This window comes from Trichosurus vulpecula, chromosome 1 (genome assembly GCF_011100635.1).
Source record: "Trichosurus vulpecula isolate mTriVul1 chromosome 1, mTriVul1.pri, whole genome shotgun sequence".
In the NCBI taxonomy this organism is placed as follows: Eukaryota; Metazoa; Chordata; class Mammalia; order Diprotodontia; family Phalangeridae; genus Trichosurus; species Trichosurus vulpecula.
This window is the reverse complement of record NC_050573.1, coordinates 139,359,359-139,373,370: the sequence shown is the minus strand read 5'-3', so window position 1 is coordinate 139,373,370 and position 14,012 is coordinate 139,359,359. Positions and strand designations below refer to the sequence as shown.

The 14,012-nt window shown below is 35.1% G+C and overlaps 1 protein-coding gene across 2 annotated transcripts in view; it reads left to right on the top strand.

Moving 5' to 3' along the window:
- Positions 1 to 14,012, top strand: part of ZFPM2 (zinc finger protein, FOG family member 2) — a 584,654-nt gene that overhangs the window by 280,348 nt on the left and 290,294 nt on the right. The window lies entirely within an intron of this gene.

Sequence of the window (14,012 nt, the reverse complement as noted above, 5' to 3'; positions counted from 1 at the left end):
GATCTCTATTTTCCATCTAACCCTAATGTAGTTACTTTTAATTTATTTTTTATTAAAACTTACAAAATGCCAAATAAAATTAACATTTCCATGTACAAAATAGAATAGAAAGCAGATTGTACATAAAAGTGCAGTCTCCACAACATACTGTTGGCTTTTCCTTCATTTTAAAATTGATTTTACACTGATATCTACCCTTCCCCTTTTATCTTCCCCCAACTCTTCCAGAGGGAAATCCCTTATAATAAGATGAAGAAGCAAGTTAGCTAAACCAATCGATGCACTGAAAAAGTCTGATGTTATACACAGTTCCACACACTCATGGACCCCCACTTCTGTAAAGGATTGGAGATAGTATCTTTTATTTTTTGTTCCCCAGCTTGATCAGTGTAATTTAAAAATACTCATTTTGATTTGTTTTGTGGTTACTGTTCTTTTATTTATGTCATTGTACTCATTGTAGATATTGTTTTCCCAACTCTCCTTACTTTGCTTTGTATCATTCCATTGAAGCTTTCCATGTTTCTCTGTACTCATCATATTCTTCATGTAGCATACTGCACTCATGTACCACAATTTGTTGAGCCACTGATGGGCTTCTACATTGTTTCCATTACTTTGGTACCACAAAAAGTGCCATTCTAAATATTTTGGTATATGTGGAGCCTTTCTTTTAAAAAAAATATATCACTTGGTTATATGAATAATGAAATCACTGGGTCAAAGCATAAAACATTTTAGTCATTGTATTTGTATAATCTCAAATTGCTTTGCAGAATGGTGTTAGTGATTCACAGTGCCACCAACAATGCATTAATGTTCCTATCTTGCAAACAGAACACATCCAGCACTTCCCATTTGGTCATATTTGCCATGAAATGAAATATCAGAATTATTTTGATTTTCATTTTTCTTATTGTCATTTGGAGCACTCTTTTATGTAGTTATTAAAAATAGTTTGCAGTTCTTCTTTTGAAGACTGTTTGCTTGTATCATTTGACCATTCATTTATTGAGGAACAGGTTTTGATCATATATATTTCTGTTCATTGTCTACATATCTTAGATGTCATTCTTTTCCCTTCAGATATATAATAAATTCAACATATAACCTACAAAGATAGATAATTTGTCTGTCTTTATGATCTTCCTTCTCTTCTTTGCATTAAAAATGCTTCAGTACATTAAAAATTCTTTTTCTTTTCTTCCATTTTTTCCACATGTTACTTTTTAGAGCTGCTGATGTAATTTTAAGTTTACATAATGTATTGCATTATATCCTTTATTTTGGTTAATCAATAAGCATTTATTAAATATCAACTGTCTGTCAGACACCACAGTGTTCTGGGCCCTGGGTACGCCATGATAAAAATGAAATAAACCTGACTTTCAGGTACTTCATGTTTTGACGCTTCTTCATAGTATGGAGTTGAACTTGGGTTCTTGTGGGCTAAGTCAATGGATCTTATCAAACCGAAGAGGATTCCAGTATGGGTAAAGCCAAGACAACTTTTCAAGGAAGATAAACACAAAACAGTCCTAATGATAAAGGAACTTATCATTCTATTCCATATGGTAAGACAATGTGTAAACATACACATATATACAAAATGTACACAAACTGAAAATAACGTAGTTCTAGTGAGGAGGCACTATCAGATGGGTGGGTAAGGAAAGGCCTTATGTAAGACACTTCTTCCCTTTCATTCATTGTGAAGGATCCAGCAATATGAACATTGTATGTGATTTCACATTTTTTTTCTCTGTTGATTTGCTTTGCTGATTTTTTTTCTCTTTTGATCTTAAAGAAATTTTTAATAAGAAATAGCTCTGTGGTAAGTGAAGGGGTAGATGATGTAAAAGCAAAGGAAGTCAGTAAAATGCATTTTTAAAAATAGAAGGCCTCATGTAGGAAGTGGAATTTGAGCAGGTCTTTGAAAGACAACTACAATTTCAAAAAGATAAGTAAGGCAACGGTTGTACATTCCAGGCTAGTCTGCTAAAAGTCACGAAGACAGAAGAAAAAATACCAAGTTTAAGGAAAACCAAGACCAAATGTTCTGGACCGTAGTGTTTTGTAAAGAGTGATTTGTAAAAATAGGCTGGAAAGGTAGAGTGGAGCTATGACATAAAGGGCTTTAAGGTTCAAACATAGGAGTTTGGGGGGTTTGTTTTGGTTTGTTTCCTTAGACATAATGGGAAATAATATAGTTCAGACTTGTTCTTTAGTAATACCACTGTGAAACATCAATGTAGCATCTGGATTGGAGGTGAAAGAGTCTTGAGGCATAAAGACCATTTAAGAGCCTTTCATAACAATTGAAACAAGACGTGGTAAAGTCAGGGACTAGAGTAGTGGCTGGGTGAGTAAAGAGAAGGGATAGATGTAAAAGATACTGTGAAGGTAGAATTTCTAGAAGATGGCACCTGATGAATTGTGTTGGGGTGATGGAGAGTGAAGAGGTGAGGGTGACTCCAAAGTTACTTCTTCTTGTAACAAAGATTATGTAACATTGTTTCCCCCTCCTCTTCCAGTTCATGTAGTCAAAGAAAGCAAAGAGTAAGCAACCAACCTAATGAGATCTCAATATATTAGTAACTTTTTAACACCAAACAATCCCTTTAGGAAGTATGAGCCCCTTTCTTTGACAGAATTCAAAAGAACAACCACACTGAGCAGCAAAAGATGGACATGCTTTTGCTGGGCTTTAAAGCAAACTTTAGAGGAATTCACTGTTTTAGAGTAGTACACTTTTGATGCTATGTGTTAAAGAGGCTCCGATGGGAGGAGGTGGTGGAAGAGTTTATATTCTACTAAAATTCTGCAAATATTTGCAAAGCACTTTGGAAACCTTAAAACTCTATATAACTATTACTATTATTAGTCATAAAATATATGCAGATAAGCAAAAATAGGGCTACTTGAAGAGTGACAATTTGCCATTGTGAAACAGGTCAGTGAATCAAAGATTTTGACTTGATGTCAAGGAGTTGGATGCATCCTCATAACTTTAATAGAATTTTGTGCCTCATTTTTGTAATTTAAGCTTTATACTTCACTCATGTGTACAATTGTTTTATCCCTCCTATCAATCAACCTTTTATTAAGGATTTATTAAATACCTACCATGTTCTAGGTACTATACTATTTTGCATAGTATATGTTCCTAGATGCATAGATATTCCTAGAACAGGGGCTAGGTTGCAGGAGAAAACTTTATGTTCTACTAGGAAGACAAGATAAGAAAACCAACAATAATAGCTAGCATTTGCTTAATGCTTTAGGATAAGGTTCACAATGCACTTTACAAATATTATTTTATTTTCACAGCAATTCTGAGAAGTAAGTGCTTTAGCATCACCATATTACAGATGAGGAAACTAAGGCAGGCAGGGGTTGTGATTTGCCCAGTATTACAGACTCAGTAAGTATCTGAGATCATATTTGAAGTCAGATCTTCTTGACTCAAGGTCTGGCTATCTATCCACTGAGCCTCCTAGCTACACCTAGACGTAGCTTGTATACATGTAAGTAAATACAAAATGTTTACAAAGAGATTACCTCTGAAGCTGTGAAAGAATTAAGGGATAGTTTTTCAAGACATCCAGGAGACCTTATCAACTTTAAGTAGCTTGAGGACAGTTTGATGTAATTAGCTTTTTTATCTTTATCTTAACTTTATCTTTTTAACCATATATTCTATGCAGGGAAAGTAGATACTGTTGTTGTTCAGGCATTTTTTTTAAAATGTATTTAACTCATTGTGACCCCATTTAGGGTTTTATTGGCAAAGACACTAGAGTGGTTTGCCATTTCCTTCTGCAGCTCATTTCACAGATGAAGAAACTGAGGCAAACAGGATTAAGTGACCTCCCCAGGTCACACAGCTAGTAAGTGTCTGAGGCCAAATTGAACTCAGGAAAATGAATCTTCCTGACTCCAGGCTCAGCACTCTATCCCCTGCACTATCTAGCTGCCCCTACAAAGTAAGTATCTAATTTGCAAATCTTTATTGCATAATTTGTGAAGGTACAGAACCCTTCTTTGATTGATTATGAGGAAGTCAAGGTACAAAGAGTGTGAGACTCACTTAAGATGACATAGGAAATGAGTGGTGGGGCCAGGAAGAGAACCAGGTTTCCATTCCCAGGCTACGTGTATTTTCCACTATACCTTGCTTTTTTCCATTTTAAAAGTCTTCAAATATGAGAGAACTAATTTGCTATAAACCATGTTTCTTGCCTATGCATCAATGTAATACTCAGTTATAAATATTGTAAACTAGAGAGTACAGTTCAACTGCCAACATAATGAATTGGAAATCAGGACACTCTTGTATGTATCTCAACTTCTATCCCAACTTTACTATTGACATTGTTAATCTTACTTGAGTATGGAATTTGATCTCTCTCTGCTTTGATTTCACTCATTTTGGAAAACGTAGTAAAAATACTATTATATAACTAGAAGTCATCTAATCAAAAGTATTATATATGTGTGTGTGTACACAGACGTGTATATGCATATATAATTTTATACATATATATGTATACATACACACAGTACACATACATATACAAATTTAGTGGCTTCAGTAACAGGAAGGATTTCTCCTAACTTCATTGTGGCCCTTTGGAAGAAACTAAGGGAGATCAAGAATTACATGGTCATCTTCAACTAGAAAAGATTGATATAGCATTTTTGGACAGTTACCAGCTCTTCTGTGAGGTACTCTTTTAAAGAGCTCAGAACATGCTTCTTTTTCGCTAATTTAAAATTAAAATTCATAGTCAAAGATGCTTCAAAACTTTGGAAGGTATTTATTTGAGTATCGCCTTGTGATCTGCCCTAAGTTTGTAGTTCTTAATCCATTAAAAGACAGGACTGCTTGTAAATCCACAGGTACAGATAAGGAGTCACTGTGTGACTGAGCCTGAACCCTTTTCAAATGAAAAATGTCAGTGGCAGAAAGGGAGCCTGAATTATTTTTAAAAGGGTTTTCAAAGATTCTCATGATTCCTCTGGTATCAGTTAAATGTGACATGTCCATAGACATGGCTGTTTTTTAGTGTGCAAAAGCAGGCAAATACTTTAAGCTTCATCTTTATGCAGAAAGGCACACTCTATCTGTCATTTATTTCAAAGTTGTTCATAGCCAGTATGGACCTGTAGGATTGAAAGTCACCATTACTCTAGATTATAATTTATAGAGGAACTATTGAAAAAAGTATATTCAATTCAATTCAATAAACATTTATTAAGCTTACCCTGTACAAGACTACTAAGTCTGACATGTACAGATACTGTGTTGAACACTGGGGATACAAAGCCCAAAACTAACTTTTCTCTGTCCTTAAGCATTCTATATTTTATTGGGGGGTGGGGGGGAGAGCAGAATGCACATACAACTAAGAAAAAGAAGAAAAGAATAGAAAATATTACAAAGTAATTATAAGAGACAAAGAATGCAAATTTCATGGCTCAAAAGAGTTTTAGTGTAGGAGATGGTGTCTGAGCCATGTATTTTGATGGAAGCCAGGAATTCAACGTGGTAGAGATGAGGAGGAAATGCATTCCAGATTGAGGGTGCCATTTGAACAAAGGAGGAGATATGGGTGATGGAATTTCATGTGTGGAGAAAGCTTAGAAGACCAATTTATGTAGGCAATGAAAAGTTCAAAAAAAGGAGTAATATGAAATAAGACTGGAAATAGAAGTGGAATCCATATTGAAGAGGACTTTCAATAATAGGCTGAGCACTTTTATTTTATTGTAGTAATAGTTGAGAGACCTTGAAGATTTTTGCATGAGGGAAAGTAAGATGTCATGTCTGTGTTTTAGTAATATCCATTTTCACAGTTTTTGTGGAGGACAAATTATTATGTATATTTGAGTGAATACTTTTTTTTGGACTTTCCACTCAGACTAAAACAAAAAGTCTATGATTATGACCTCTATAGCTTAAGATAGAGAGCTAGCCTTGGAGTCAATGAACAATGAAGACATTGTTTCAAGTCTTACCTGAGATACATATTGGATCTATCACCTGGATAGGTCTCTTATCCTCTCTGTGCTTCAGGCAATTCACTAGGACTATACATGGTAGATAAGGTGGCCATCAGCACTGGAAGGAGTTTCCTATTCCTATATCAATGAAATCACTGGTTCAGTCAAAATTTTTTAAAAGTGCTTACAGTATGATCATAAAGATACTATTGAGTTTAAATCCCATAATACAAAAGTTTATGATAGCTCTTGAGTGGATGCTGCTTTGACCAACATAGATTTCTCCTCTCTATGCCCTAGCTATTGCCTTAAAATTGCTATAGAAAAAACAAAACAAAACAGCATAAGTCATCACTAGGAAGACTGGCCATTTGTATAGTGATGAGCTTTCTTAAATTCATATGCATATATTTATAGGTACACCAATTCAGTCATGAAGAGAACTCCTTTTACTTATACAGATGCTAAACTCTCCTATAGTTTAGTTGATCTTTCAAAGTTGCTGAAACTGATATGTAAATATATGTATATGTGTATATATATATGTATATATATTAATATGTTCATATCTATTTCAGTCTCACTATATATAGAGAGAATTTATTATATTCACATACTCATACATGTCACATGGCACATGCACATAGATACACACACAAACTTTGCCCATGGCCAACCTAGTGATGAATTTCTCTGAACTCAACCCATTCAGCAAATAATAAACATTTATTAAACACCTACTATATGCCAGGCACTTTGCTAAGTGCCAAGGATGCAAATATGAAAAAGAAAGACAGTCTCTGCCTTCAAGGAGCTTTCATTCTAATGGAGGAAGATAACATATAAAAGGAAGCTGGAAAGCAGGGCACGGGTGGTGGAGAAGTCAAAGAAGTCTAAAATGAGGGTAGCCTGGTGGGAAATGAATAGAGGAGTTTAGTCCTTGAAGAACTAACTAATCTGTATTTATTAAGCACCTACTACATGCACGATATTGTGCTAAACTCCAGTGATAACAAAGACAAAAAATGAAAAATCCATTTCCAAAGGCTTGTAGATATACATGGCATAATCTTCAAAAATCTGGCATAATCTTCAAGAATCCAAAATCACCTCCGTATCTGATGGGTTGTTGGACAACAGTTTTAATGGAGGTACATATATTAACATATACATGTGACTGGTATGGCATGGATAATCCCTGACACAGATCACAAACTCTCTCTGACTTAGTAAATATTTTCTATTTTCCAGAGTTATTTTGGAGGGAAATACTCATCAGTTGATATTTAACTTGGTAATGAAATTTTCCAGAACTAGCTAGGCCCATTTTTAGATGACATACATTTTATCCATCAACTGATTTTTATTTATAGCTTTTCTAGCCTGGTAGGACCTACTAGAGCTTATACTCTTCTGTCATAACCTTCAAGAATACAAGGTCTCCTCTGTGCTACATAAGGCAAAAGACAAAGAGTTTAGTGAAGGATTTAAGTACATACACATAAAAGTAAATACTCAGCACCACACAATTACAGTACCTGTCGTGTGATTGTAGTAGCAATTTAGATTTGAAGACCTTTCCCACCCATTAATAGGCCATATGACCTGCTTACATCACAGGAAGCCTAAGTTACATGTGGTGGGAGGAGCTTCTTGACAGGAAAAGGAAGTGATGTCACAGGAAATGCTGGAGAGAGAGATGTTATGGCTGCTAATGGCCGCCCTCATGATTATTAGAACTGAACAGGCTGACTTAGCTGTACTGTGAGTTTGTTTTGGGGAAGACCCCAGCAGGGGGTCAGAGAGGTTTTGAGATGGCGAGGTTATAGGCTGTTATGTGGTGTTTTAAGTTCCTTGCTGTTATGATAAAGTAGGCTGACTGGCTGTGGGAGCTGAACATTTGGTTATGGGATATGGTTTTCTGGTGTCTGAATAAATGGTTTACTTCTTCTACCTTCTATATGGAGAGTTTTGTCTACTTTGCAATGCATGGACATTTTGACAATCATCATCTACATTGTTATTATTGCCTTACTGTTACAGTAGTAAGCCTTAACAAGTATATATGTAATATATATGTATGGACAGATATATGAATATTCTTTTAAACCTTAAAATATTATTATAAGTATTCTTATAGGCATGTGAGGTTTTAAAATATATATATGTATATATGTATATATATATATATGTATATATATGTATATATATGTATATGTGTGTGTGTATATATATATATATATATATATATATATATATATTCTGTTGATGTATTTTATGTCTATCACAGGTATTTCTGGGGACCCTTCTTGCCCTATTGAATCCAATACTGAGACAAAGAAGAAAAAATTATATGAACTTCTCAAAGACAATGGATACAACAATTCTAAGTACTCTCATATCTCTCTACCCTCAAGAGGGTGATGTGTTTCATTATCTCTTCTCCAGTACTTTCAGTTTATACATTTGGGGAAATTTTCATTATGTTGTTGCTTCTATTAAATAAATATATGTAAATGCACACACACAAACACACATACACACATGAAAGCAATATATATTTATATATCTGGTTTTCCTTATTTTACTCAGCATAGATTTTCCCATGTTTCTCTGGATTCCTCAGATTCATCATTTTGTACTGTACAATAATATTGCATTATATCCCTATATCACATTTTATAACAGTCCCCCAAATGATGGCCTCCCCTTTTGTTTCAAGAATTTTGTTATCACAAGGCATGTGACTAAGAATATTTTGCTATATATTGAAATTTTATTTATTTATTGGATGACTTTGGAACACATGTTCAATAGTCATACAACAACACTGAGTCAAAGTTAAACAAACAGTTTAATTATTTTCTTATGTAATTAATTAACATATTATGCAGAAATAATTTGAAATTGTTATCCAAAATGGGTTGATCAGTTTGTAGATCCACCAACAGTGCATTGGTGTTCCTGTCTTCCAATTGATAATAATGATTTCCTTTTTAATTTCTTTTTTGTTATCTTTGACAATATGGACAGTGTGTGGTAAAATCTCAAGTGACTTAATATGAATTTTTTTCTTACTGCTTGTGTTTTTGGCTTATATTTTCATTTGGTCATTTATTCTTTGAATTTATTTTTTAAAATTGCACATAGCTTTTGACCAATCATGGAATTTCTCTTGGTGTTATATGATTGACTCAACCCTCTATATATCTTGAATATCAGACTTTCATCTTTATATTTCATCCTAATATTTTCTCTGATTTATAGTATCTTCTCATTTTCTCTTCATTGATTTTATTCATGCATGTCCTAAATTGCCTATTTGTCTTTTATGATCTCTTCGGTTCTGGGTTTGGTTAAGAATTCACTATCTTGTCAGTTGTAAAAGATGTCTCCTGTCATTCTTTTCTAAATGTTATGACCTTTTATATTCAGAGCATGTATCCATTAATTTTTTCAAGTTTTATTAGTACATTGTTTTTACATTGCAAACATTTCCAGATCATGCCACTCCAAAAGAACTGTCTTGTAACAAAGTAAAATGATTATGCTAAACTAACCATTCAGTGAACTCACGTGAAAGTCATGCAGCATTCCACATCTGTAGCTCTCCTACCTCTCTTTTGAAAGTGTTTTTTAAAAATATTGATAGAAAAATATTTTTCTCCCTTTGATGCCCACCCCATTTTGTGAGATAGTTGGGAGAAAAGAAAAACAAATGCCTAACAATAATTGTATAGTCAAACAAAACAAATTCCTTTATTGGCTGTGTAAAACATATATAAATACATACATACTTTTTTCCTTCATTTTGTACCCTAAATCCATCACCTTCTGTCAGAAGATAGAAAGTGCGTTTCATGATTCTTTTTCTGGAATCGTGGATGGTCATCATATTGATCATGGTTCTTATGAGTTTCAAAGTTGCTTGCATTCACAGTGTTGTTATCCTATAAAATGTTTTCCTGCTTCTGCTTGTTTCATTCTTCATCAGACTATACCAATTTTCACAATTGTTCATTTTTATAATATCGATGTAATAGAATATTTCTTCTTCTGATTCTACTTATTTCACTCCATATGATTCTTTTCATGTCACTTTGAAATCATCTATTCTTTCATTTCTTACAGCACTATATTTTATATCACATACCACAATTTATTTTGCCATTCCTCAATTAAGCATCCTTTTAGTTTCCAGTCATTTTTTTATTTTTGTAACCACAAAAGAACTGTTATACATATACATATACATACATACATATATACACATTTTACCCGTAGCCATTATTCTGCCTTTTTCTCTGATCCCATTTTCCCCTTTTATACTCAATGGGTCTAGAAGTGACATAGCTGGGTTATAGGGCATGTTGTAGTTGGTCAGTCATTTTCAGTCATTTCCAAGTCTTCATGACCCCATCTGTTATTTTCTTGGCAAAGATACTGGAGTGGTTTGCCTTTTCCTTTTCTGTCTCATATTACAGATGAGGAAACTGAGGCAAACAAGGTTAAGTGATTTGCCCAATGCCACAGGACTAATGTCTGAGGCCAGATTTGAACTCAGATAGGTGAGTCTTTCTGATTCCAGGCCCAGAACTCTATCTACTGAACTACCTAGCTGCTCCTAGAGGGCATGTATTGTTTAACAATTTTGAGTATACTTCCAAATTACTGTTCACTATGATTTGATTTATTCTCAGGTCCACCAATAGTGCATCTATGTGTCTGTTTTCCATAGTCCTTCAAACATCATTTTCCTTGGATGAACCCATGAAGTTGGGCATCTGTTTTTATATCATTTTGGTAAATGGCATAAAACATTATTTTAAAAGAAATTCTTGTAAAAACTTCTTTCCAATTTCCCAGTAGTTCTTGTCAAAAGGGGCCCCTTCCCCAGGAATTTGTGTTCTTGGGTTTATCAAACATCACAGTGCTGGTTTTGATTGTTTCTGGTTTTTCCTTATCTAGTCTGCTACACTGTTCTGCTTGTCTGATTTTCAGCTATTACAAAATAGTTCTGATGGCTACTGCTTTTTAATATAATTGGGGCCTGATAATGCTTTGTCTGGCTGTCTTCCTTATTCTCATTATTTTCTTTTAGATTCAGTCAAGAAACATTTACTAAATCCTTAGTATGTGCCGGGTTCTGGTTAAAGCATTGAGAATAAAAGGAAAATTCAAAAACACCCACTGGCCTCTAGGAGTTTTTATTCTAATGACAGAAACAACATGTTCATCAAAAGGTATAAGTACATGACAAATATAGAGTAGATGAATGAAGTAAAATCATTAATTAAGCACTTAACATGTGCTAATCACTGTCCAAAAGGCAACTGGGCATGAAGTCAGGAAGACTCATCTTCTTGAGTTCAAATCCAGCCTCAGATATTTACTACCTGTTTAACCCTGGGCAAGTCACTTAACCCTGTTTGCCTCAGTTTCCTCATCTGTAAAATGAGCTGGAGGAGGAAATGGCAAACCACTCCAGTATCTTTGCCAAGAAAATCTCAAAAGGGGGTCATGAAGAGTCAGAGATGACAGAAAAAATTACTGTCTGAAGAGCTGGGCATACAAGTACAAAAGCAAAATAGCCCCTGCCCTCGTTATAATTGGGAGTGGGGGTATAAAAATATATTTAAAGAGAGTGGAGGCCAAAGAGAGTTAAGGTCTATGAAGTTACAAAGGTAGTAAATGGAATAATCAAGCCATCCATTAACCTGGCCTTTCTGGAGGCAATTGTAGTAGGGATTTATGGTCATTAATTACTGTGTCATAATAAGAAATAAATGGAAGGTGGGAAGATATCTGTGACAGTAGGGCTGAAAATGAAATTATTTAAATGAAGGTAAAAATGCTAGTCAAAAGATTCCAAGGCCAGGATGCTTAGCTCTAACCGGGCGTGTTGTCTGGTGGTCTGGTTTGGAGGGTGAAGCAATAACAGTAGCAAGAAAATGGAAAATAACTGTAAAGGGCGAGGTACTAGGACTTGGGGAAAGTGGGCAAGGCCTTGTGCAGAAGAAAGCATTTGGATGGAGCCTTTAAGGAAGCCAGTGATTCAAAGATGGAAACCAGCGGAGGGAGACAGTGCCAAGCATGAGGGACATCTAGTTCAAAGACACAAAGGACAGGAGAGGAAGCTCCATGCGAACAGAAAGTAGGTTGGTGGGGTTCTCTACCATAGAGTGTGTGGGTAGGAGTAATATGAAAGTACCCGGAAGAGGGGAAGGTTCTAAGTTACGAAGAACACATCTGCCTAATGCTAAATGCATGTCTACCCTTATTAATGATTTCTGTTTGAGAAGAAATATTTCTCAAATTTGAAAACACTTAGAGAATATACAACTCAATCAAATATGTTAGGGTATTTTTGCCCACTTCTAAAAGGCAGAAAAATCATATTTTCCAGGTAATTGCAGTGTTGAAGATGAACTATATGCTGGAAACAACTCATCTATCTCTCTTTGACATTTAGTAATTAAGCTTTAAGTGTGGTAGTGAGTATTATTTTTACATAAATGTCAATTATTATTTTTCCTTAATCTGGGGTTTGAATGTCCTTTGCTTTTATATCACTGATTTTTAGCAAAAAAATGAACAGGACTTAGTGATCAGGGCTTTGCTCCATGATACCACTCCCACAGCTACATTCCTTTGCCTGGTGGTCCCCTTAAGGGACTATATTTTCCATGTTCTCTGCGACCTAACCTTCACCCCAATCTCCTTCCAGGGGTTGGGTATTGACAATGCTGTAAGTTGATGATTGGACCCTCTGCAGAATAGACTTTCCCCCCACCTAGCACCAGTGTATCTAGAGCAGACTGTCCTCTGAAGAGCTCTGCTACCCTCCCAACTCCGAATGAATTTTCCCACAGACAGAGGCACTTCTGGTTGTGTTAGAATGATCACTTTCTATAATATTGGGCTATTGCAAAGTTGCTATCATTTACCAAGGTTGGGAGCCAGGAGGTAGGGGGAAACTTGACAATGACCATGTGAACAAGTCTTCTGCTATGGGTCAGAAGACGGGCATAAAAATAAAACAAGACAAAAACTGAATAGCAGGTTTACAGATTTGCATTTAAGCAATGTTGGTGTCATTTGCTGAATTACTACTTCAAGATGTTCCAAATATGCTACTTATTTGAATGAATTTCCTCTGTGGACTTTTGAATTTTTTTTGTAAATTCAATCATAATAGTTAACAGATATCAAAGCAACTGATGAATGTTTTCAATCACCATTAACTCGTTGATATTTCAATTGCTATTGTATTAGGGACAGGCACTGTGGTAATATTACCACTTAAACACAAGCAGAAAAGTCTGAAATCTAACTAGACTGTGCCAGTGAAACAAACAGCAGCAGCAGCAGCAACAACAACAACAACAACTCAGAATAAAGTGTTTCCATCCAAGTGCGGCCAATGGCTGAAGAGAGATGTTACAACTAGCATCTGCACCATCAGCCATCTCCTCATGCTAGCTTTTAGCAACGTGCATCTAAGGGTAAACTTAGTGAGTGCACATGCCCACCTTTTCAACATAGTAGCTGCAGCACCAAGGGTGTAGAATAGAAATATCACTTAACAAGAAAACATAATGAATGCTTTGTGAAAGTTACATTTTGAAATTAGAAAACTGATGGAGAGAGGGGTTATGTCACTATTTATAAAAATTAGGCAATCAAAGAAAGAGACTTTAAAGCCACAGTTTGACACTTTTTCTGTTTCTGTCTGTCAGTTTTGAGGGAGTGGAAATTATGCCGAAAAATTCCTTTTTTTCTCATTCTTCCATCAGTTAGTTATGGTTGATAGTGGGGAATGATGAGAAGATAAAGGATTGATATGGTTTCATTAAAACAGGGTGGTGGGGAGGTATGAGGATGGAGAATCAGTTTTTGCTTGAGTCCTTCTGGCTTCATTTCTATTATTTCCATTGCTGGGCATACCCAAATTAAAGGGGAGTATTTGGAAATATATATTACAAAACTTATTTAGTTGATAAATG